The following is a 25,793-nucleotide window of genomic DNA, read 5'->3' as shown; positions in this document are numbered from 1 at the left end:
TCCTGATGTCTGAGTCTGTGTCCTACTGTATAAGGTGTAGGAAGGCGCAAGGGTCCGTCATTGATGGAAGGTATGTGTCACCGAGATTCCTGGCCTCGGTGAGGTAAGAGCAGGTAATTTTAAGTGTCAGCGGCAGTTAGTGCTGACTGACACTATTTGTTATTTAGTATGGCTGTAAAGCCGATCCGGGCCGGCTCTTACTGGGAGCAGCCAAAGTGCAGGGTGGGTGGCTTCTCCCCACTCTCCAGGCCGGGTTTTGGCTGGGATATAAAAACCCAGCCAGCAGTCTCAGCTGTGTGGATTTTACCTCCATCTGACAGTGAAGCTGTGGAGCCTCTGGGCTGAAGACTGCAAACAGGCGTACAGGCGGTCTGTAAGAGGCCCGTGAACTTTTCTGTGGCTGAGCATTCAGCCAGGTGTGAACTGACACCTAGGATTCCAGGTGAACACTGTGTTATTTTGCTGTGTGTGAACAAGCACCAAGACTGGTATGTTTTTGTTGAGTGTGAATAAAACATTGAAGTTTGATTTACATCCTGGTTCCTTGCCTCTATACTGCGTCCGCTAGCCTGTCTACCAGAGCAAATCCCCACAAAGGATACAACAGAATAGTAAGCTCATAGGCTACTCTGTTAAAATGCGTAGTATAGGTGACTAAACTATCGTATACTGCAAAAATAAAAAGCATACCAATGTATACCTGCCTGATGGAGGCCAAAGCGACAATAAATTTTGGCCTCCATGAGGTGAATGGGGCCCTATGAATACGTTTGATGCTTATACTGCCAGCTTTTCTGACACATAGGCCAAATGTTCACTACAAATGTAGTGTGAATGCACCCTAACAAAACATAAGGCACAAAGTAACTTAACAGGGGTCATTTACAAAGACTGACATTTTTCCCCCTTGCCCTGGCAGAAAAGCGCCTTATTTATGATGAGGCTCAGGCCTCATCATAAATTGAGCGCTCCGCCAGCAATCTCTGAGCCTGGAGTAATAACTACTCCAGAACCTGAATGGAGTAGTTTTCACACAGAGACGTCTTGGCCCCTGTTGCTATAAAGCAGCAAGCATGGCACAAAAATGGCCGTGCAGCAAAATATTGTCGCACATGCATTTAAGAAGGTCGCCAAATAGGGTCATGCAACGTTTTTTACACCCAAAACTGGCGCAGTGCCTGTTGCAAATAACCCCCAATGTGTGTAAAAAATGTGAAAGCAAAGTATTTGCAAAATGACTCAATGTTATACAGTATATACAGTCAGGTCAATAAATATTGGGACATCAACACAATTCTAACATTTTTTGCTCTATACACCACCACAATGGATTTGAAATGAAACGAACAAGATGTGCTTTACCTGCAGACTGTCAGCTTTAATTTGAGGGTATTTACATCCAAATTAGGTGAACGGTGCAGGAATTACAGCAGTTTGCATATGTGCCTCCCACTTGTTAAGGGACCAAAAGTAATGGGACAATTGGCTTCTCAGCTGTTCCATGGCCAGGTGTGTGTTATGCCCTCATTATCCAAATTACAATGAGCAGATAAAAGGTCCAGAGTTCATTTCAAGTCTGCTATTTGCATTTGGAATCTGTTGCTGTCAACTCTCAAGATGAGATCCAAAGATCTGTCACTATCAGTGAAGCAAGCCATCATTAGGCTGAAAAAACACAACAAACCCATCAGAGAGATGGCAAAAACATTAGGCGTGGCCAAAATAACTGTTTGGAACATTCTTAAAAAGAAGAAACGCAGCGGTGAGCTCAGCAACACCGGAAAACCCGGAAGACCACGGAAAACAACTGTGGTGGATGAGCGAAGAATTCTTTCCCTGGTGAAGAAAACCCCCTTCACAACAGTTGGCCAGATCAAGAACACTCTCCAGGAGGTAGGTGTATGTGTGTCAAAGTCAACAATCAAGAGAAGACTTCACCAGAGTGAATACAGAGGGTTCACCACAAGATGTAAACCATTGGTGAGCCTCAAAAACAGGACGGCCAGATTAGAGTTTGCCAAACAACATCTAAAAAAACCTTCACAGTTCTGGAACAACATCCTATGGACAGATGAGACCAAGATCAACTTGTTCCAGAGTGATAGGAAGAGAAGAGTATGGAGAAGGAAAGGAACTGGTCATGATCCTAAGCATACCACCTCATCAGTGAAGCATGGTGGTGGTAGTGTCATGGCGTGGGCTTGTATGGCGGCCAATGGAGCTGGTTCACTTGTATTTATTGATGATGTGACTGCTGACAAAAGCAGCAGGATGAATTCTGAAGTGTTTCTGGCAATATTATCTGCTCATAGTCAGCCAAATGCTTCAGAACTCATTGGACGGCGCTTCACAGGTCAGATGGACAATGACCCAAAGCATACTGCAAAAGCAACCAAAGAGTATTTTAGGGGAAAGAAGTGGAATGTTACTCAATGGCCAAGTCAATCACCGGACCTGAATCCGATTGAGCTGCTGAAGACAAAACTGAAGGGAAAATGCCCCAAGAACAAGCAGGAACTGAAGACAGTTGCAGTAGAGGCCTGGCAGAGCATCACCAGGGATGACACCCAGCGTCTGGTGATGTCTATGCGTTCCAGACTTCAGGCTGTAATTGACTGCAAAGGATTTGCAACCAAGTATTAAAAAGTGAAAGTTTGATTTATGATTATTATTCTGTCCCATTACTTTTGGTTCCTTAACAAGTGGGAGGCACATATGCAAACTGCTGTAATTCCTGCACCGTTCACCTGATTTGGATGTAAATACCCTCAAATTAAAGCTGACAATCTGCAGGTAAAGCACATCTTGTTTGTTTCATTTCAAATCCATTGTGGTGGTGTATAGAGCCAAAAATCTTAGAATTCTATCGATGTCCCAATATTTATGGACCTGACTGTAAATAAATTGTACATAAGATGAGCTCCATGATTGCCCCCTGTGCAAAAGTAAGCCATTTCTCCTGTGCAGGTCTAAAAATTCAGATTATTTGGGATTTGTACAACTGATTGAAAGATAATAATTGTGAAAATAGAAATCCATAAGACTCTCATCTGGGTGGTGGAAACTGAAGTGGTGTAATCTTCTGCACAGGGGAGTTAGTAATCTATTCCCTGTATATGTATCCTTACTGCCAATGCTGAACAGAAGACACTTTGTTACATGGAACAATGGTGCTGAGGAATGTAGTTCCATCACCTGTGAATACAGAGGCTTCTCGGCTGTGTCTCCCTGTACCTGCATTTCCACAGGTTTTCTGACACAGTCAGCAGCTGTCCACGCTGTTATATCCTGCCACTATTATTAGTTGACCTAGTTCTGTCTCTCCGCTATGTGTACCAACCTGTGTGTGTGCAAACAATCTGCTACGTACTGGAAACAAGCCGGAGCCCTCGTACAGGCTTCATAATGTAACGGTGACTCACGGAGCAGCACTCAGATGGCGTAAAGGTGACCTCCAAAGGCCCAAATCTAGGTAACAAATAAATGTGTAAATGTGGATCACGTCATGCACAAGACTGCAAACAAAGCAGGTGGCACGTACCAGGCGACATACTCTATGACTGCAAACTGGACATGTAAAATTGGGAGTCGTCATGGCCTACAGGTTAGATATGCGCCGGGTGTAGATGTGACGTCACTGGCGCATTGAGGATGGAGCTGCCGAGCGAGCGTCCTCCCCTCAGTGTGCCTGCGCCGACTCAAGACAAGTACGGCGCAGGCGCCAGATTTTGAATGCAGACAGGGCCAGCAGAGAACGAGCGCGTTCGCTGGCCCTGTCAATCAACATGCGGAGGGGGCGTCTTTATGATAGGAGGATGCAGCTGCTACCAGCAAGTAGCCGCCCTACTTGCTGGTAGACAGGTAATTTGCATATTATAAAAGTATGTTTTTTGCAGTATCTACTGAACCCAAAAAAAAAAAGAGTTTAGTGGGGTGACAGAAGCCCTTTAAGCGTTTGCCATATAGTGTACAGTATAAGGCCCTATTCACACATCCGTATTTTCAGTCAATCAGATGTGGACCCATTAATTTCAATGGGGTGGCAAAAGATGCGGACAAAACACATCTGTTTGTCCATTCCGTGGCCCCACAAAATAGAGAGTACATGTCCCATTCTTGTTCGTTTTTCAGACAAGAATAAGAATTTCTAACATAGAATGAAATGTGCTGGACTGTAAAATGTGAGATGCACACGGCCGGTACCAGTGTTTGGAGTAATCGCAATTTGCAGACCCCAAAGCAAATAAGGTTGTGTGAATGGACCCTTAGTGTAGGCAATCTTCCGTGAGCAAGACATAACAGCATCACAAATCTCTCTCCTCTTCTGGACTACAGGCTGTTAGATCCAACATATGCTGATACATTGTGGCAGATTCTCAAGTTTGAGCAGATACGGGTCAGGATGGAGAGCAGGAGAGGTACGTTTATTTATTTTTAAATCTAATCTGAGCATGGGGGTCATTCAATGGAGGTCTGATATTAGGTCTGATTGGGGAACATTGACATGGAGGTCTGATCTGAAATCTGATTGAGGGACTTATTGCGCTCTGAATGGGGGTCATTCACATGGAGGTCTGATTGGGGGACTTATGGAGGTCTGATTGGGGGTCATTCACATGGAGGTCTAATCTGAGGTCTGATTGGGGGACTTATTAACATTAACTGTTCTGAGGTCTGAGTAACATTGAGGGTCTGAGCTGAGGTCTCATGAAATTTTTTCTTTTCTTATTTTCATCCTCTAAAACCTAGCTGCCTCTTATAGGCTGAAAAATACGGTAATCATCAACATTAAAAGAAATAAACACTTAAAATAGATCACTCTGTGTGTAATGAATCTATAGAATATATAAGTTTCACTCTTTAAACTGAATTACTGAAATAAATTAACTTTTCAATGATATTCTAATTTATTGAGATGTACCTGTATATAAAAAAGTACGGTAATTTCTCAGTCGCCTGTAATTAGTGTTCTGTGCATATTAACATAACAAATACTATGCAGGAAGTGGCAGATTTAGGATCAGCTGTATTCTAAAAGTTGCAAAATATCTGAGCCACTTGTGTTCCAAGGTACAAGACATGGGTCCTTATTCTTCTGCTGGGCTTGTTTTATGTGATATCTGAAAGTTGTTTATACAATGGACACCTATAATTTACAGCGGAAGGAACTTTGTATTATTGGAACTGTCCCTTTACAGTTCTTAGAAAATTACTCAATCTCCTCTCATTTCCAAGTAGTATATATCAAATTAATGTTGGCCTGTCTACACCATGTAAAGCAGGTTTTGTAAAGCGATAGGATCTCAGCTCAACAAGACTCTCAATAAGGCAATATGTTGTGAAAGACTGTTGGCTTATATTGTTATGTGCCTATTGTTCAAGACTAATTGTCAACCCCTAACAGGACTCGGGCTGGTAACACTAAACAGAAACCGAGAACAGAGGCGCTTTCCACTAATCCATCAGTGCGCAACATGTAAAGGAGGACATAAAGAATTAATGAGTTTCTGGAAAGTTCATCTACTAACAAGAAGTTTCACAGAATCCTGGAGGAAGGCCGTGATGCCACCAGGATACCAGGCCTTCTATACTTACTGACATTAATGTGGACTAGAACTTCTCCTGACTGACAACATTTCTATTGGTGGTGTAAAAAGTATAGGATTGTTTTGTGACAATGGCGCCTGTCGGGGAGGTGGATGTATTAGGCAGTAAGTGAATAGTCAGTTCTTGAAGTTGATGTTTGGGAAGCAAGAAAATTGGGCAAGCATAAGGATCTGGCAAAGGCCAAATTGTGATGTCTAAACAACGGGGTCAGAGCATTTCCAAAACGGTCCGTCTTGTGGAGTGTTCCCAATAGGCAGAGGTTACTATCTACCACAGGTTGTCCAAGGAGGGACAACTGGTAAACTGGCGAAAGGTCATGGATGTCCCAAGGCCCATTGATGTGTGCAGGGAGCAAAGGCTAGCCCATGAGGTCCGATCCAACACAAATGCACTGTAGCAAAAATTTATGAAAATGCCCCATTGGATAGAAAGATGTCAGGACACAAAGGGCATCTGAGCTTGCTGTATATAGCGCTGTGTAGCCGCAGACTGGTCTGAATGCCCATGCTGACCCCTGTGCACTGCCAAAAGTACATACAATGGGCACACGATCATCATACAGTAACCAGACCATGGAGCAATGGAAGAAGGCGGCCTAGTCTGATTAATCACGTTACATCATGTGGATGACTATGTGCATGAGCGTCAATTACCCGGGGAAGAAGTGGCACCAGATGCACTATGGGAAGAAGACAAGCTGGCGGAGGCAATGTGATGCTCTGGGCAATGTTCGTTACCAAACATTGAGTCCCAGCATCATTTGGATGTGATATGTACCACCTACCTAAACACTGTACAGACAAGTACCCTGTTCATGGCAGTGGTGGCCCTTAATGGCAGTGCCCTCTTTCTGCTGGACAATGCCCTGGCCACACTCCACATACCGTCCAGAATTTGTGTTGACTTCCTTGGCCTCCAAATTCCATAAATCTAAATATGATAATGAATCTGCGGGATGTACAGTACTGGAAACGCAAGTCTGATCCATGGAGGCCGCACCCAACATACAGGACTTAAAGGAACGGCTGCTAACGTGTTCATGCCAGAAACCAAAGGCCACCTTCAGAGGACTTGTGGAGGCCATGCCTCGATGAGTCAAAGCTTTTCTGATAGCCAAAGTGGAACATACGCAATATTTGGCATATGCGTATATTTGAATTGCATCAGCATACAGAACCGGAAAGTCGTGAGATGAGTCATGAATTTTTACATCCGTCTTTCTGAGGCTTGTTCACAGTGTGTCTGTTCTGCAGTGAAATGGTACTGCTAGATGTATATAATATTCTCTATATAGGTTACTGATTAATTTTGGTCTCCTATTCGGGTAGCAGATGTTGGGTGACAAACAATAATGACAGCCTTTACAGTACCTATCAAGGTTTGTCAGCTAGCTTTCCTCTGAGCCTAAATAATAATAATAATATATAAATATTTATTGTTATATGTATTGAGCGTGCAGCTGCAGTTTATATGTATTAGCGTGCAGCTGCAGTTTATATGTATTAGCGTGCAGCTGCAGTATCTGAACGGACGTTTAAAGTGAACGGGAGATGGTTAAAGGGAACCTGTCATCAACTTTGTGCTGCCCATACTACCAGCAGTATAAAGTAGAGACAGGCGAGTTGATTTCAGCGATCAGTCATTTATAAGTAAAAAGTAAGTGGTTGCTGAGAACCAACATCACAATCATTGCAGACTGGGCCTGGAGAAGAGTCCTGGCCTCCTCAGAAGAGTCCTGGTTATTGATGGATTCCTGCTCTCCTGCTGATGACTGACCGTCTAATACCTAGTTTTCTCCCTCTCTCTCTAGGAGAGAACTGCCAATCATCAGCAGATGGGCGGAGAGCAGGAGATTATAATAACCAGAACTCTTCTCAGGTAGATCTGACTCTTCTCAAGGCCTGGGCTGTAATGATTATGATGCTGGTTCTCGGCAACCACTGACTTTTAGCTGATGAGTGACACAGCGCTGACATCAGCATTTCTGTCACTACTTTATGCTATCCTCAGTCAGGTCAGCATAAAGTTGATGACAGGTTCCCTTTAAGCTCTTTTTACATAGTGCGGAGAGGATTGATTTAGGGCCTCCCAGTGTAAACTACAAACAGTGAAGGAGCCAAGATGTAAGTGCATCAAAGTTGTTTCTGAGACACCCCAAAAATAAGGTGACGGCTGGTAACGTTATAAAATAAAGCCAATCAATTCCCAACTACCTCCCGAGTCCAGTGATTGGCTGCATCTGTCACGTGGAGTATTCGGACACATCACGACTGAAGCGCCAGAAAGAGAGGAGAGATTCATCATAGCAACCAATCAGATTCCAGCTTACATTTTTAAGAGATCCTTTGGGAAATGAAAGGTGGAATCTGACTGGTTGCTATGGGCACCTAAGTCAGTTTTCATTTATACCAGTTTTGATAAATCTCCCCCAAAGACTTCTGGGAACACTGGACTACCGAAGCTGAAATGCAGGGGTTTAGGCACACGAGTATTAGTTAATAGTTTAATATAAAAGAAATTGCGTCCGTCAAGTCATTTTTGGGGAGTTTTGGAAAGAAAATCATGGGGTACAGAAGAAATCAGAAATTCCCTTGGACAATCAGCGTAATGTCAGGAGATTTTCCAAATAATTCAGACAGGGTTATTGATGTAGAGCATTTGTCTTCGAACAGTGGATCACCAGCTTCTGTAAAACGACAATTCCCAGCAGTTGAAGTCAACTAATGGAGAGATTGCTTTTTCCAGGAACATTACAATGAATGCATCAGGATGGAATCCAACTTGTAAAGTTCACTAGAGGAACATAAATCTGAAAACTCGTTATAGTAATGGCAGAAGATGAAAAAGAGGTAAAATTATAAAATACAAAAGAAAATATTGTACTGCGAGAGGTAATTCCTAAAAGATGACTCATTCTCTGCACCCATTTCCAAGAAGTCTATATCATATTAATGATGGCGTCCACACTGTCTAAAACAGGTTAAGCAAGGCAGGAAAGCTCTTCTCCCGTAAACACAATGCCAGCCGTTCAGGGAATAATGTACAGAAACCAGGAACCGAGGTGCAGAATCAGGATGGATCGTGTTATACAAACATACCCATGGATGCCAACTGTGCCTCATCTGCAGGGCAGTGGCAGGGCTCACTGACTTGGGCCTCATGCACACTGCCATTGCCATTTTGCAGTCTGCAAACCACGGATCCACAACATACAGATACTGGTTGTGAGCATCCTGCACTTTCCTCAATCCCTATTATAGAAATGCCTATTCTTGTCCGCAAAACAGACAAGAATAGGACGCGTTCTATTATTCGCAGAATGGCTGCACGGATACGGACAGCACACAGATGACATTCACATACTGTCCGCATTTTTTGCGGCCCACATCTCAACCATAAAAAATGCGGATTAGATGAGGACCAAATATATGGCAGTGTGCATGAGGCCTTATTCCTAGGAAGTTATGTGGCATAAGAATGGCTTTTGTACCATATAATATATGTAATGTGTGGCATTATTTTCCACTTTATTTTTATTGAACATAATCCAGAAATGTTTTTGATAAGGAAATCCAGTAATGGATTTGGTGAATGTATGGTTCAGACATTGTAATGATAGGGAATGTACAGTAGTGTTCTGACTTTGCAGTGATGTTGAATGTAGTGTTCTGACTTTGCAGTGATGTTGAATGTAGTGTTCTGACTTTGCAGTGATGTTGAATGTAGTGTTCTGACTTTGCAGTGATGTTGAATGTAGTGTTCTTACCCTGTATCACACATAATAGTTTGCATTTTGCAGTGTCTATTTGCTGCCTGCTCGGGGAAATCTTTCCTAGAACATCAAACCCATAGGACCCTATTTACCTGAACAAGACTGAAAGAGTGTTACTTTGGCCTCTGTTGGGCTGGTTTATTTCAGTATAACTATTTCTGCACTCTCCGTTCTGCCAGTGATCTAAGATTGTTATCCTCCATAATTTGTACTTCTCACTCCCGTCTTCAAGATATTTCTCGAGTTGAACCTACTCTCTGGAATGCTCTGCCCCACAATATCAGGTCAATTCCCAACTTCCCTGCCTTAAAAACACAGATTTTCAGGCAGGCTTATCATGCTTCCTAAACTCACTCTTTCCCTAGTAACCCCCTTCCCCACCACCACCACTTACAACTCTTATTCTTCAGACCTGAACTCGCTCTTCTGACAGTAATCCCCACACCCAAAGCACTAGCACACGCAGATCGGTCTACACTGCTCCTTTCAGTTCAAAGATGGCTGGACCACTTCATATAACAATCAACTACCTTTTGTGTGTCACTCTCACTTCCTCATAGATCGTAAGCTCTTGCGTTTTAGTTGTAGATTAGCCGGTAACTTTGTGATGTCTTTTGTTTTGTACATGGACCCTCTGAATTGTAAAGATATGTGGAATATGGTGGTGATATACAGTCAGGTCCATAAATATTGGGACATGGACACAATTCTAACATTTTTGGCTCTATACACCACCACAATGGATTTGAAATAAAACGAACAAGATGTGCTTTACCTGCAGACTGTCAGCTGTAATTTGAGGGTATTTACATCCAAATCAGGTGAACGGTGCAGGAATTACAACATTTTGCATATGTGCCTCCCACTTGTTAAGGGACCAAAAGTAATGGGACAATTGCCTTCTCAGCTGTTCCATGGCCAGGTGTGTGTTATGCCCTCATTATCCCAATTACAATGAGCAGATAAAAGGTCCAGAGGTCATTTCACGTCTGCTATTTGCATTTGGAAGCTGTTGCTGTCAACTCTCAAGATGAGATCCAAAGAGCTGTCACTATCAGGGAAGCCATCATTAGGCTGAAAAAACACAACAAACCCATCAGAGAGATAGCAAAAACATTAGGCCTGGCCAAAACAACTGTTTGGAACATTCTTAAAAAGGAAAGTGGGGGGGAAATGCCCCTGCGTCTTATGGGGCGAATGCTTCCATTTTACAGTCTGCAGTCTGCGATGTATGAGCGGGAAGAGAGGAGGGGCTGGAGTCCAGAACTTGGGGCGGGGCCCGGTGCAGTCACTGTACTCTTACACCGGGCCCCGCCGCTCACCGCTGTATTTCTGAACATTAATCCTTAATCTGTTAATAAGTTTAACTAAAGCTGCGCTCTTCCCTGTATCAGTACTGTACTTACCAACAAGCTTCCATAGAAGGCAGAGCGGACGGCAGCAGTAATGTCACTCACTGACGTTGTGCGCCTGCTCCTCCCACTTTGCAGTGGGCCGGTGTATTGGGGGGACACTGTTATGAGGGGGATCTGTGGATGACACATTTATAGCAGTGTCAATCACAGATCCCCCCCATAACAGTGCCATCTACAGATCCCCCACCCCATAACAGTGCCATCTACAGATCCCCCCACCCCATAACAGTGCAATCCACAGATCCCCTGCCCCATAGCAGTACCATCTACAGATGCCCCTCCCCATAACAGTGCCATCCACAGATGCCCCTCCCCATAACAATTCCGAGGCTCCGCAAAAAAAATATAGCATGTCCTATTCTTGTCCGTTTTGCGGACAAGAATAGGCATGTCTACAATGGGCCGCCCGTTCCGTAAATTGCGGAAGGCACACGGGCGGCTTTCATTTTTTGCGGGCCGCAAAAAACGGCACGGTCGTGTGCATGATGCCTAAACGCGATCTCTCACTGGTTGTATAGTTTCAGCAATGTAAGCCAAGCCACAGGGACATTTAATCAAATATATCACATTGGTAGACTTGCGAGTAAAAAAGCCCCTAATTTTGAAGGCGTTACCTGTATGTGGATGATAAAAGGAGAATCTTTTTATCATCCACATACAGGTAAGGCCTTCAAAATTAGGCACATTACAGCCCAGAGGACTTAAAGCGAACCTGTCACTATGATTTTGGCATAGAGCTGGGGACATGGGCTGCTAGATGGCCACTAGCACATCTGCAGTACCCAGGTCCCACAGCTCTCTGCGCTTTTATTGTGTTAAAAAACAGTTTTGAGTGATATGCAAATGACCTGATATGAGTCCTGTAGCCGGAGATGAGTCAAGCCGGAAAGGAGCCCAGCACCGCCCCGCGTCCTCCGATTCTCCTCCTTGCCGGCTGATGTCACAGAGCTGGAGCGCCGAAATCTCGCGATGCGCGAGCTAGCGCATGCGCAGTGTCGGCATCATGTTCATTCCCTGTGCTGGCATCAGCACAGGGAACGAACTACGCATGCGCTAGCTCGCGCATCGCGAGATTTCGGCGCTCCAGCTCTGTGACGTCAGCCGGCAAGGAGGAGAATCGGAGGACGCGGGGCGGTGCTGGGCTCCTTTCCGGCTTGACTCATCTCCGGCTACAGGACTCATATCAGGTCATTTGCATATCACTCAAAACTGTTTTTTAACACAATAAAAGCGCAGAGAGCTGTGGGACCTGGGTACTGCAGATGTGCTAGTGGCCATCTAGCAGCCCATGTCCCCAGCTCTATGCGCAAAATCATGGTGATAGGTTCCCTTTAATAGGGAATATGAAGTTATCCATCTGGTATAAGGTAGTGTTGCCGTATCCACTGCTGAGTTATTCATTTTGACGATTTCTTTTGCAGACAGCAAATCCACGATGATTCACTGCAAGTTAGCGGTACCTACATTTATGTTTGTATTCTGTCATGTGTATTTTGATTATGCAAATGTGATCGCACACTACATCCAGCACTCTGCCCTCCATGCTGGATGAGACATTGGTTTATATTTTGGCCAAAGCATAGTAAGCCACTCACCGCGTCAAGGTCGTCTCATGAGTGGTCCCTAACTCTTGTTCCTACCTGTTCATGGGCCATGACAGCCACATAAAATCCAGGGAATGCAGGTCAGCATGCAAGCCAAGTACACTTTGCTTGTAACCCCGTCCGGTGCCATTACAGCTTTCATCGGATCCAGGGATGCAAGTACCAACATGCATGCTGAACCCACCATATACTTCTCCTGGAGCCAGATGGCTAATGGTAGGTTCTATACAAGCAGACTCAGTTTTATACTGACTTTAAAACCAGCCTCAAGGACAGATTAACTGGTCAGGTGTGCTTGACAAAGAAAAAAAGTAGCATATATTGAAGGCGTGGCGATCTCCTTTGAGTCAAGCACACCTGACCAGTTAATCTGTCCTTGAGGCTGGTTTTAAAGTCAGTATAAAACTGAGTCTGCTTGTATAGAACCTACCATTAGCCATCTGGCTCCAGGAGAAGTATATGGTGGGTTCAGCATGCATGTTGGTACTTGCATCCCTGGATCCGATGAAAGCTGTAATGGCACCGGACGGGGTTACAAGCAAAGTGTACTTGGCTTGCATGCTGACCTGCATTCCCTGGATTTTATGTGGCTGTCATGGCCCATGAACAGGTAGGAACAAGAGTTAGGGACCACTCATGAGACGACCTTGACACGGTGAGTGGCTTACTATGCTTTGGCCAAAATATAAACCAATGTCTCATCCAGCATGGAGGGCAGAGTGCTGGATGTAGTGTGCGATCACATTTGCATTTTCCGTTTGTATATGTATTTCGCCATAGTGATCTGCACCTACAGGCAGGTTGTGCTGACCCAACCCCTTATTTTTTTCTTTGTATTTTGATTATGTTTTGCTATGTCCTAATTATTTGTCTTACGATTGAGTGACGTTTCCTAGACTATCGCCCATTTTGGGCGTCTGACGTCATCACATATGAGAGGTGAACTGTGATTTAAGGTTGTAAATTAGTTTAGCATATCAACTGAATAGAACGAGCGTCCGCTTGGAATTTGTTACATTGTTTTCTGGAGCTCTGTCCTTCCCGTGCCGGCGCGCACTAGAATCGAGTGCCGACCATTTTCCTGCTTCGTTACATTCAGCTAAGGCATTGTGCCCGGTTTAACAGTAAATTTCCTGGTGACAGCATACCTTTAGAAATAAATTTGTAAGCAGTAATCCCATAGACTCCCCCTAGTGGTGGCAGTAAACAGAAAGAAGTTTATTATTTAAAGGAGTTGTGCAGGATTGACTTTCTTCTTCCTAAAACAGCTCCACACTTGTTGACAGGTCGTGTGTGGCATTGTAGATCTGCCCATTCATGTCAATGACAATGAACTGCAATACCACACACAACCTGTCGACAGGGACGGTCCTGTTCTTGAAAAAAGCAACCATGTTTTTTCTTATCCTGTACAAATCTGTTAAGACTACCTCCTGATTATCACTTAGGGACATTTACCGGGTGCAACTGTTCTCATTAGTTCAGTTTTTTAGTTTTTTTTATCAGATTTTTTATTAATTAAAAGATTTCTTTTGAAAACATGTACAAAACAAGTGCACTTCAGGTCACAAGATACAAGTTATTCAGATAAGACATCACATAGATAAGCAATCATACCTAGTAGGGATCGACCGATTATCGGTTTTACCGATATTATCGGCCGATATTCAGGATTTTGACCGTTATCGGTATCTATTTTGCCGATATTCAGATAACGTATGGGGAACACAGATCGCGCTGCTGACAGCGCTCTCCGTGTTCCCTCAGCAGCACAGGGGAGAAGGAAGCAGTGTCCCCCTCCCCCTGTGCTGGCGCCAATGAAGAGACAGATGGGAAAAGGAGGGGAGGGGCTGTGGCCACTGCGCCACTAATGAAGATAAATCTCTCATTAATTCATATACAGGAGGCGGGAGCTGGCTGCAGAATCACATAGCCGGCTCCCGACCTCTATGAGCGGTAGCTGTGATCCGCGGTAGTTAACCCCTCAGGTGCCGCGGATCGCAGCTACCGCTCATAGAGGTCGGGAGCTGGCTATGTGATTCTGCAGCCAGCTCCCGCCTCCTGTATATAATTAAATGAGAGATTTATCTTCATTAGTGCCGCAGTGCGCCCCCCAGTATTAATCATTGGTGGCGCAGTGCGCCCCCCACCCCTGTATTAAAAACATTGGTGGCGCAGTGCGCCCCCACCCCCACCTCAGTATTAAAAACATTGGTGGCGCAGTGCGCCCCCCCACCCAAGTTCCCCCAGTATTAATCATTAGTGGCAGTGGCCACAGGGTCCCCTCTCCCCTCCTCCTAATGCTGGGGCTCCGATCAGTTACCATGGCAGCCAGGACGCTATTGAAGCCCTGGCTGCCATGGTAAGCTCCATGCTGCTGTGTGCACAAAGCACAGAGCAGCAGGGACAGTGTGAGATCCTATTAACCCTGATAGAGCTCTATCAGGGTGAATAGGACAAGGGTTCTAGTCCCTAAGGGAGCTAAAAGTTAGTAAAAAACAAAACAAAAACGAAATATTAAGTATAAATGAAAAAGAAAGACTTACAAAAAAAAAACTACACGTAAACATATTCATTTTAAGCAGATTTGCGTAGGAATTTTTATTTTTTTCAAAAATGAAAATTCACAGAATATCGGTATAAATTATCGGCTATCGGCCTGAAAGTTCACAAATTATCGGTATTGGCCCTAAAAAAATTAATATCGGTCGATCCCCAATACCTAGTCATTGAGTAAACCGTGAGTACTATCACCAATAGTGTTGATCGCGAATATTCTAATCGCAAATTTTTATCGTGAATATTGGCACTTCAAGAATTCGCGAATATCTAGAATATAGTGCTATATCTTCCTAATTGCAAATATTCTAGATTTTGTTTTATCAGTACCCATGATCCCTCACTGCTTCTTGCTTTTGGGCCAATGAGAAGGCTGCAATATCCTTAACTTTAGGAGTAGTGTTGATCGCAAATTTTCCAATTGCCGATTTTCGCAATCAAGAAAATGATGTCTGGAGATCACAAATTTGCAAATATATGACAAATATTCGCAAAATATTGCAAATTCGAATACTGCCCCTGCCGCTCATCACTGATCACCAACAACAAATCCCTGAGACAGATAACATAACTGCCTGTAGCCAATATGTCCCATACATATATAGCAGCAGGTAAGAATAGGGATAACATACATTTCTTTGTCAGTTAATGAGAGAACACGGGCGGTGGCGCACCCCAGGGGCAGCATTCTATCAATAGCTTCCATTCACCTAACATTTTGAGCATTGTTATCCCATAATGCGTACAATGCCTCTATTAAGAGCCAGCCAGGGACTACATACTCCAGATCTGTCTATCCAGAGACCCCCAAATACTTTTAAATACAATTTAGTTTGAGATACACCCCCCCCCCCCCTTTCTAATCGAATCACTACGTTCAGCCTAGCAGTAAACTCAGAGGAAGCGGCTGAATCCACTTTGCTGCGAAAGTTTTACATGCCTGGTATAGCATTCTGTTAATACCTGTAATAATCGGCAGCTGTAAACTATCCGCTTCAAAGATACCAAGCAGACACATTTTGGGATCAGGGGAAAAGTTTGCGCTGTATATCCTATTTATTAATTGTACAACATCATGCCAGTATACTCTCAGCTCAACAGCATATGAAATAGGTCATCCCCTGCCTCCCCACACTGCGGACAGCAGGAGTCAGTTCTATACCCAATGTTAAAGAGGAATGTCGGGGTTTTATATACTCTATGTAACATAAACAGCTGTGATAGCCTAGCTGCTTCACTAGGAGATAAATTTGGGGTTAATGCAAGCGTGTCTTCCCACTGGGTGTCAGTAATCGTTCCCACATCTTTTTCCCATTTTGCTTTAATCTGAATCGGGAATTTCCTCAAGTATTCATCATGCAATGAAATTTAGACTTTTGAGATGGCTCCTTTTACAGACCCTGTTGCCACCACAACATCAAGCGTCTGATTAGTCGTGTATTGTAGTGAGGAAAGTTTGGATTGCGCACCCAATGCGTGCCTCAGCTGCAAATATTTATAGAAGTGCGTGGAGGGGAGGCCAAACCCAGAGCACAGCTTCTGGAACTTCTTTAGAATACCCCGAGAGCACAACTGGCCAATATTCCAAATCCCATTCCTTCCCCATTGTGTAAACCCCTTAAATTGAGATAATTCAGAAAGAAGAGGATTATTCCAGATGTGAGAAATATTCAACAGTCCTGAGATACCCAAGATCTATCTAGCTTTAGTCCACACCTTCCTCATAAGCCCCAAAATTGGAGCAGATTTAAACCTAGGGTCTACATCTCCCTCCAGGACTGCTAATAGCGAATAACAACCCGCTGCCCATGCAACTAGCCTACCTCCTCTCCCCACTCCCCCCGCCAAATTCCATCCCTTAAAGTGTTGCAGCTGAGCTGAAAAAAAGTATAGTAAGGGGTTAGGTAACGCCAAACCACCCGCATCCTTGGCCCTCTGAAAAGTTTCATATTTAATTCTACTTCTCTTATCCTTCCACAACAGGAACCAAAATATTTGCTGTATTTTGTAAAAAAAAAATGCAGGGATCGCGTCTAAGATTTAGGGATGTGGATTTTCCAGGCATGAAGCCAGATTGGTCTTCATGAATAATATTACTAATAACATATAATCTATTAGCTAGAACCTTGGCCAAGACGTTTACGTCTGCCGTTAACAGTGAAATAGGACGATAAGAGTCCACCTGTGTAGGATCCTTGCCTGGTTTTGGAAGCACTACCACAATCGCCTCTGTCATCGAACTAGGTAAAATACCTGCCCAATATGAGTCCATAAAAACATTAAGTAGGTGCGTAAGAAGAAGCTCCTGGTGCTTCTTGTAAAATTCCACCGGCAGGCCATCCCCCCCAGGTGCCTTTTCATTAGGAAAAGATCTCAACGCCAGCTCAAGTTCCTCCAGCCGGATATCGCCATCTAACATCTCCCTACGCTCCACAGATAAAATGGGCAAGGAAATATCCATCAGATACCTCTCTCTATCTGTCGGACCAACTGTGAGTCTAGACTGATAGACCTCCTTAAAATGAGCATGGAATACCCCCAGAATATTTTTATCCCCGGTAAGTAGGTTCCCATGTACATCCCTAATAGAGGCCACACAAGAGGGACCAGAATGTGCTTTAATAACCGTGGCTTATAAATGACCAGCACTCTCACCTTCCATAAAGTACTACCCCTGAGTCTTAAAAAAACGTTAATTCCCGGCTGTTTCTATTAGATGTTCCTTAAACAGCCCTTGCGCCTCTTTGCAATTAGCTGCATTTTCCTGTGTTGGATTTAATATATATTTGGATTCAGTGGTCAATACCCTATTAGATAACTCTACAGAGAGAGCCCTACTTTTGGTCTTGTGGGCGCTAATGCTTTTCATATAGACACCTCTTATATATGCCTTCATTGAATCCCATACTATTGGTATAGTGGCAGTTCCAATGTTGGCATCAGAAAATACCCCCAGTGCATTAGGAATGGTAAGGTCAGTATTCACGAGCTGAAGCCAGAATGGATTCAAATGCCAAATAGGTCTTGAATTTTGCCCCAATTTTTCTAACTTCAATTGCGCCAGGATGGGAGAGTGGTCAGATACACTCCGGGGAAGGTAAAAGATCTCTTGGACAAATTCCAATAAGGACAAGGAACCCAGCACCAGGTCAATTCTGGACAAGGAATTATGTGAAGAGGAGCGAGAATATTGCCTGTCTTCCTGATCCTTGGCCCTCCAGAGATCACACATATCCACCTCTGATATCAATCTAGCCAATGCTGAGGGTGAGGGGCCTAGTACATCAGCATTTGGGGTGAACCTGTCCAAAGACTTGTCCATGTGCATATTAAAGTCTCCCACCATTAGTACAGGGACACCAGGAAACTTGGCTGTAAACATTAGTATTTTTGTCATAACCTCGCTGGAGTACGGTGGGGGAATGTATACTGCCACCAGAATCATCCTGAAATGAAAAGCAGAGCAGTCTACACATATAAATCCTCCATTATTGTCAATGCACGTGTCTCTAGCTTCAAAGGCATGAGTAGAATAAGTAGAATGAAATGCATGCGCCATCCATGCTCTGTGTATCAGATGAGTTTTGTCAGCTGTAAGATGCATTTCAGATAGACTCATATCTTGTCGTATGAGCAGAATGTCCTCTTTAAGGCCCCCGTGTAAGTGTTTAATGAGGCGAGCGCCATGTTACTCTGCGCCAGTGCTGCATATACATCTTTAATGGTGGGCTCTGCCTCCAGAATTGTCCCTCCGTCCTGTGCAGCACTAGCCTCCCTCTTCACCTCTGACATCAAACCAGGAGCACTGGCGCCCAGGGAGTCCACCTCTTTAATAGACTTCGGCTCCAGTGTGTTTGTTTGTGGCGTTCGGCTACATCTGAAAGCTTTGCAGCGTGCGCTGCGCCGTTTTGTTTTACCGGAGTAGCAGAACCACACTCCTTTCCATCTTTCTCCCCGGTCCTCTGGTGGGTCATATTGCCGCGAAGAGATGACGAATCGCAGGGGGGAACACGTCCACTCGCCAGCAGCGTAGGTTGCCCGCCACTACAGCAGGTAATTAGGATAGATGCAGGAGATTTAGCCTGGAGCTCTGAGCCGCACGTCCGCTCACATACCCGGTCAGGCCACGCCCCCTCATTAGTTCAGTTTTGACAGGACATATATAAACTCAGCGTAAAATGTCTGTTGACAAGTTCTTTTTCAGGTATTTTGAAAGCTCCTTAATTTCTAAGGTCTTCATGGTACATTTATAGGAATAGCACATGCAAGGTGGACACACAGGGGCAGATTTACTAATCCTCTGGATGGCGTATAATTAGACTGGTTGTTCAGGCCTGCACCAGATTTATCACAGTGGCTTAGGCTGGATAATAAATCTGATGCAGGGACAGACAATTTTGTCTAACTCTGTGCCAATTATTTTGGTGCTAAACGTTGCATCTTAGGTCTCAACCCTTCCCGATTGTGGGGACGATAATCGAGGATGTTTGTACAAGCGCTCGTTCCAGATAATTTGCCTGTGTAAAGGTGCCACCGATCACCCGGGTAAGAAAATAGTTCCTAAGAACACCTAAATCATCGTTGCTGTGTAAAAAATGCAGCAGTATGGGGATGAGCGATAGCTATAGTCACCGCTCATCCCTATACAGTGGAGGGGATCACTGCATGTAAATGCAGCGCTTCTCCTCCACCGACAAGCAGGCATTTGTTGCTTCCTTCTTAACAATCGCCTGCTTTATTGGGTCATGTAAACCGGGCTTTACTTACATGATGACTGGGCTTATTTTTTTGCCCACTGAAACCAATAAGATTAATTAAAAATGCAAGACCTGTATTTCTATAGTGTATGTGTGCATTTGTTCAATTTTTTTTGTCCATATTTCAGGAACATTACAACAAAACTGTGAAAAAAAACTTAAATACGGTGGAAAAAAGAACAACTTATAGCAAAAAAATAAATAAATAAATTAAAACATACAGAAACTATAAAGTAGTAAAAAGAAATGTCCGGACTTGACGCATATTTTCATTTACAAGCTTTAAGGAGCCCTAAGGTGGAAATCCATCCCTGACACTTAGTCCTGGGTAAAGGAGCAGTGCAGCACTTGTCTACTGCGTTACTACAGCTTACCATAAACCCTACAGGGCACCTCTTCGCTACATTTCATAGTGATCCTTGGCCTTGTCAATGATTTTCCGCATTCTCAACTTGCACAGCTAATCCACCTTATCGCACATCTCAGTTTCGCACTCTCTTTCTACTTTTCTTAGCTTCACGCTTAAAATTCTTGTACTGCATCCTTAGGCGGGCAGGTCACCATTTTGGCACAAAGCTCATACAAATAAAGACTACTTTCATTATTTCAATCTGTTAAATTGACCGTTTCATATGTTACAAGATACGGTCTCCAGTAAAAATCAAGTCCAATTTTTCCCAAAAGAAAGGGTCACTTGTAAGAGAGCATGTGGGATTCATTTTACTTAACAGCTGCGGGCTAATTTCCATTTTATATAACAATGTATGCGAATATCAACCTGCAGAAAAGGAATGCAAAAAAATCAGGGTGATGGTAAATGCCACAGTTATAAAACCATTTGCTTACAAAATGGCCCCCATTCTGCAAATAAGGGAAAGTTCTAAAAACGGAACCCCCATAGACATTTATGGCATATACTTTGACAGGAATACCTCTTTAAAGGGGTTGTCCAGAACTTTTTTATTGATTGCCTATACTCAAGAAGATAGGGGGCCAACACAGAGATCAGCTGTTTGAAATTACCTCTGGTGCTGGAAGTAGGTGCTGGAGCTACACAGCTCCCTCCATTGTGTAGTGGACAGGGCTGGTTACTTCAGCACTGCTCCCATTGAAGCGAAGGGTAACCAGCTCTTTCCACTACACAAAGAACGGAGACGTGCAGTTCTTACTCTGAATTGCTGAAAATAGGCCATCAATTTACGTTCTACGTTCCACATCCTGGATGTGAAATCTTTTTGCTTTAGCCAAATTTTAATATTATATGCACTCACAAGCCAAAATAAATACATTCATTGGTATAGCTCGGTCATGGCTGACTGAGGGGCATGTATCCAAAATTATTAACGTAAAAGTCATTCTGACCAGTTTTTGGCTTTGTGAATAGGATCTTCAAAGGTTAAATTATTTTGGAATAATTTCCATGCACTGGTCTATTCTGTTACAGGTGTTGAGGTCAGGAAAATACCAAAGGGAACACTGTGTTATTTTTGCCAGAATCCAGATGTGTTCAGTTGGAGACTTATGGATATGGCGCATAAAACTGATGGATCCGCAAAAAACGCTAATGTGAACGTAGCCTAAGCCGTCATCTAGCTACAGGTGCAGTTCATGATACTAGCTAATTTACTTGATGTGGCAGCCTTATGGCACTAATACAGTTTGTGTTCAAAAGACATGAACACTCGGGTTTCTTTTTGCTTTATTTATTACTGTATATGTAAGTATCATGGCTGTTTTCCTCGTTCTGCCCTCACTTTTCAATATGAAGTAAGGGCTTGACCCTGAAACTCATTATTGCTAGATTCTTTAATAAAGATGTTCACCTACTAAAGTTGGCAGCATGTGTGACTGGCATTTTTGTTATACAGTTTTGCTGCACACACTGGGACAGCCATGAATGAGAGTGCACCAAACTTTCATCAAATTAGTAACTGAAAATCAAGGAGCCCGTGTACTATGTTTACACAGCGGCCAACTCTTTTTGGTGCCTACGCCTTTGGTAAGTTATAATCACAAGCGTGCATCATTCTGGTAGGGAGCAGTGACATCACAAATTTGTTTCCATAGGTTAAGCTGCTGTGACTTCACAAATGTGTTCCAGTCAGCTTAACTGGTGTGACGCTATGAGTGCGTTTCATTCAAGTAAGTAACTGTCAGCTTCTGTGACATCAAAACTGTATGGAAGTGAGGGCAACTACTGTGACATCACCTGCAGGTGTTAGACATACTGTGACATCACACGTGTATCTCTCAGGTGAGTTGCTATGACATCACAACTACTTTTAGTCCGATACGTTTCTGTTATATCACAAGAGTGATGGCAAACTACTGTGACATCATAAAAGTGTTTAAGTCACACAGATGTGACATAAACATCAGAAAATCTACTGTGACATCACAACTGGTTTCTTGCCGTTAAGCTCAGGGTGGGCATACCATATGTACTGGTAAATTAGGTCAGGGAGCTTGTGTATTGTTCATGTACTGGGCCCTCTATTGTTGGTATCTGCCCCCATGCTGATGGCATCCTCTATCATGAGGAGCACATCCTCAAAAATGTCTACATGTCCCTGCAATGCTGAGATTATGCAAAACGCATTACCGCCACTGAAAAGTACATTGCATCATTCTAGAAATTCACCAGCAATTACTTGATCTGATCACATACAGTGTGTACCATTAGTATGTTTTGTACTATGATGCTGTGGTTTCAACAGTAGTTCATTTTTCATCCAAGGCTTCGTACGTGTCCCTTGTTAGTGTTTACACAGAAAACCCTGGATTTGTACTCTGCAGTGTAAACACAATGGCACGTTGACTTCTGTGAGCGAGGAGTCTGGGTTGTGTCACTGACAATGTGTAGAAGCAGATACCAAAGCTGGAAGCCGTCTGAAGGGACCCAGTATCTGTGGTTTTCCTGTGTTTATTTTGCATGCCTCACAATTTACCTGACCTGACCCTGTCCTCTCTCATCCCCTCCCCAGATTTACTACTGTGGGTTTTGGTTAATTTAGAAAAACACAAGCAGCAGATCTGCAATATCGTTTTTTCATGGTGAGACAAAAATCTACTTATATGACGGACTCGACAACATGTTATATCTTTGCAAAATATCATTGATTTATGCTTTCAAAATAACGAGTGCTGATGTGTGACTGGTTGAGATGCAATTGCATGATTTTCCTAACTTATGACGTAAAGTCATGATTTTATTAAAGACACTGAGGCTCCTATTGCTTTCTCTTTCTTTACTGACCAACCAATAGCAGCAAAGAAAAAAGAAAAAACAAGTAACCATGGTAACAGGAACCTCCCCCATAAGACCCCTATAATAGTCCTGCTTTGCATAGATTCCTCCTCTTTCTTGGCGGTGACACTCTTCTGAAAACGCTGAAGGTCTATCTACTAAACTCCAACAAAGAACTGAACTCGAACAGCACATGAACTCCCCAACTGAAGAACGGCACTGGAGAATAACCGAAAACGACTGTAGATGTCAGGCGTAGCTCGCCGGAAATATTCATCCTAAAGAAAAAATAAAAAGAAGAAAAAACGGTAATCGGGACTGCTCAGGATTATGGATCAAGCATCAAACCTTGAAAAATGCATCTCAAGTAACCAAGCATTGCAATATACAATGAAGCAACTATAGACTCCACATAAACTAGGGAGGGAAACAAAAATTGGGAGGGGCAATACTCGCCTCCATGTCTTTAATAAAATCATGACTTTACGTCATAAGTTAGGAAAATCATGCAATTTTATTACATGACACGGAGGCTCCTATTGCGAGTTTAAAGCTGACTTACCACAGAGGAAAAAACATGAACAGGAGGACGAAAATAAAACTCACGAAACGTAGAAACTCGAGACCAATCAGCTAGCTTCATGATGTCCTCCAACTTGGTCCCCGCAACTGCCATGGATGTCGCCGAAGCACCTCTCGTGGAATGTGCAGTAAACACCGACGTGTCTACACCTGCCAAGGACATAATCCACTTAACCCATCGAGCCAGAGTGATGCTGGTGACAGGAAGAAAAGGACGTCGGTATGACAGAAAAAGTTGAGGGCGTGATGTCTCGCTGTGCGAGGCCGTGCGTGACTCATACTCCCTCAGACAGGCGACTGGGCAGAGAGCTGGAGTATCCAGAAAACTGGGATAGGTCACAGACTTAATGTTGGTCTTGGTGCGACGTGTAATATTGAACACAACCCCGATCGGAGTGAAGGAACGAGCATCATGATCCAAGGCTCGGACATCTGAGACCCTCTTACAAGAAACCAAACAGAATAAGGAGACCAACTTGGCCGAAAGCTGACGCAAAGAAAGTTCCGCGTTAGGAGGCCAAGAAGAGAACAAGGATAACACGGAGGCCAATTCCCACATGGCTGAGAAACTGGGCCTAGGAGGACGAGAAAAATGAGCGCCTTTAAGAAGACGACACACCAAAGGATGTTGACCGGCTGGGCAACCGTCGAATCCCTGATGAGAGGAAGAAATGGCTGAACGAAAAACATTGATGGTACGATAAGCCTTACCATCTTCGAAAAGTGAAGTGACGAAATGGAGGATCTCCGTCACAGGAGCTGAAACGGGATCCACGTGCCTAGCCAAGCACCAATCAGCCCATGACCTCCAGGCTGCTCGATAAGCCCGTCTAGTGCCGGGGGCCCATGCGCCCTCCAAGAGGCGTCTAGTAGATTCCGAAACACCTGCGACTTCCCAGGGTTTCCTGAAATCCTGCAGGCTAGGAGTTGGAGGGTCTCTTCTAAGATGAGAGGATGTTGCAGACCTGACGGGTCTAACAAGAGGTCCGGAAACACTGGGAGAAGGAGAGGACACTGGATCAGGCATTCCATCAGCTGAGGAAACCAAGACTGGGAGGTCCAAAAAGAAACCACCAGAACCAGTTCGGCCTCCTGTTGGCGGACTTGGGCTAGCACTCGGGGAATAAGAGCAAATGGGGGAAAGGCATACATGAGGTTGCCAGCCCAGTTCTGTAGAAAATCGTCTGTGGCTTCCGCGTCCGGATCCGGGCGCCAACTGAAGAATCTGGGAAGATGGGTGTTCAAGCGGGATGCAAATAGATCTATACAACAGGGACCCCATCGGGAGGATATGGATGAGAAGACCGTCTTGTTCAATCGCCAATCGCTGGAATCTGAGAGAAAACGAGAGCTCCAGTCTGCGTGCATATTGTGAAGGCCAGGAAGATACTCCGCCACCACGGTGATCTCCCTAGATAGACAAAAGGTCCAGAAATCCCGAGCCAGATGGGACAATGCAGTCGAGTGTGTGCTGCCTATGGCATTGACATATCGTACTGCCGAAATGTCCATTCTTAATCTGATGCAGGTGGTGGTCAGTCCTCCCGCAAAACTGCGAATAGCGAAGAATCCTGCGAGAAGCTCCAAGGCGTTGATATGGACTCTTCCTCGGACCAACGTCCCCCGGTGTTCACTCCGTCGCAATAGGCACCCCATCCCACCAGGCTGGCGTCCGGATGCGGGCTGAAAATTGCTTTGCCATTCCAAATCTCCAAGTTCTGGATCCACCACGTCAGCTTGTTCCTGGATTCCTCGTCTAACGTGATCAGGTCTGCGTATGATGCACCCGCGCGAAGATGAGATATCTTGAGGAACTGCATGGCACGATAATGTAATGGCGCTGGAACAACTGCCTGGATAGAGGAAGAGAGGAGGCCTATAATGTGGGCCAGGTGACGTAAGGATACCTGTGGAAGGGACAACGTATGACGGATCTCCTTGCGGATGGCCCGAACCTTGGATGACAGGAGACTGAGGGTCGCCGTCGTTGAATTGATTGTGAAGCCTAAAAACTCCATGGACTGGGAAGGAGTAAGCCAGGATTTCTCCAGGTTGAGGAGAAACCCGAGGTGAGACAATAAGTCCATCGTCCAGGATAAGTGCATGAGCAAGGTTGGACTGTCCTGGGCCAAGAGAAGGATATCGTCTAGGAAGACTATTAGCCGAACTTGCGGAGGCAGGATACGACCGGCCGTAGTAACTTGGTGAAGCACCAAGGAGCTGAGGACAGGCCGAAAGGGAGGCAGGTGA

The sequence above is a fragment of the Bufo bufo genome, chromosome 9, assembly GCF_905171765.1.
Source record: "Bufo bufo chromosome 9, aBufBuf1.1, whole genome shotgun sequence".
NCBI classification, from domain to species: Eukaryota; Metazoa; Chordata; class Amphibia; order Anura; family Bufonidae; genus Bufo; species Bufo bufo.
The sequence above is the reverse complement of the archived record's forward strand: the minus strand, read 5'-3'. Positions refer to the sequence as shown.